This window comes from Ovis aries, chromosome 3, assembly GCF_016772045.2.
Source record: "Ovis aries strain OAR_USU_Benz2616 breed Rambouillet chromosome 3, ARS-UI_Ramb_v3.0, whole genome shotgun sequence".
Lineage (NCBI taxonomy): Eukaryota > Metazoa > Chordata > Mammalia > Artiodactyla > Bovidae > Ovis > Ovis aries.
The window spans coordinates 164,657,769-164,659,363 of record NC_056056.1 but is presented as its reverse complement, the minus strand read 5'-3'; the positions used below and the strand labels follow the sequence as shown (position 1 = coordinate 164,659,363).

Genomic DNA, 1,595 nt, shown 5'->3' with positions numbered 1-1,595 from the left:
AGCTCTATGTGGCATTAGTCAATATCTTTAATGTCTTATTTCTTTCTTTTCATTTAGAACTTTGTTCTTATCTATAAGCAAGGCAATTCTAGTTCCATGTATATGTGATTGTAAACACATTTATTTATTTTTGGCATATTGAAGAAATATATACTAAGAAAGAAAAAATCGTAGCTATTATTAAGCTCAGGAATTGTCATTGGGTCATCAGTTGCCACTGAAACCTCCTAAGCCAATACAGTTTGTACATGGTATCAGAACCATAACTCAAAATTAGATATTTCAATCCTATAAGCACAGCATCCTGGAAACTAGAAACTAACGTCTTAATATCTAAACTACAGATTTGGCTAGTAAATATGGCTGTAGAAAATGTAATTAAAAGATATTTGCTCACATAGAAAATTTAGTCCTACATAGAGGTTTTATGTCAAATCTCTAATATGAGGACTTTTAACATAGACCTGTAAATACATTTTTTCTCTTTAATAGACAATGTATAAAGTATTTTGCTTTAGTAGAAGTGAGTGGATATTGCAAAAATTCTTACAGGAAACAAGGTCCAGTGCTTCCTTTAATGAGAACTAATAATTCCAGTAAAAATCTTCAATTCCTTTACTATTCACTTATTCTTCATTTTATTTTATACCAACAGATTTGGCTTAAAGACAACAAAATCAGTATGAGAAACCACGCAATGCTTACAGAATTCATCCTCTTGGGCATATCAGACAACCCAGAGCTTCAGGTTGTCATTTTTATCTTTAGTGTTGCTGGAAACCTAACCATCATCATCCTCACTTTAACAGACTGTCATCTAAAGACTCCGATGTATTATTTCCTCCGGAATTTCTCCTTCTTAGAGATTACATTCACCAGTGTCTCTATCCCCAGGTTTTTGGGGGCAATCATTACTAAAGTCAAGACTATTTCCTATAACAATTGCTTGGCTCAGTTATTTTTCTTCATCTTCATGGGTGTGTCTGAGTTTTTCCTTCTCACTGCCATGTCTTATGATCGGTATGTTGCCATCTGCAAGCCTCTCCACTACACCACCATCATGAACAAGAAAATCTGCACTTTGCTGGTCTTTAGTTCATGGCTAGGGGCGTTTCTTACCATTTTCCCACCACTCATGCTTATCCTTCCGCTAGATTTCTGTGCTTCCAGCATATCACTTCTCCTGTGATTATTTCCCCATTTTGCAACTCTCATGCTCAGATACGTGGCTTTTAGAGATGATTGGCTTTTACTTTGCTTTTGTGACTCTGCTCTTCACATTGGCATTAGTGATTCTCTCCTACATGTGCATTATTAGCACCATTTTGCGAATACCATCGGCTACTCAGAGGAAAAAGGCTTTCTCCACATGTTCCTCTCACATGATTGTCATTTCCATTTCTTACGGAAGCTGTATATTCATGTACGTCAAGCCTTCAGCAAAAGAAAGAGCTTCATTGACCAAAGGAGTAGCTATTCTCAACACTTCAATTGCCCCCATGTTAAATCCTTTTATTTATACCTTGAGGAACAACCAAGTAAAACAAGCTTTGAAAAACTTGGTTCATAAAGTGATATTTTCTAGAAATGAATGA

General features: G+C 35.6%; 1 pseudogene; it reads left to right on the top strand.

The window, feature by feature from the left end:
* The first annotated feature begins 682 nt into the window (after positions 1 to 682).
* Positions 683 to 1,595, top strand: LOC114113647 (olfactory receptor 6C3-like; annotated as a pseudogene).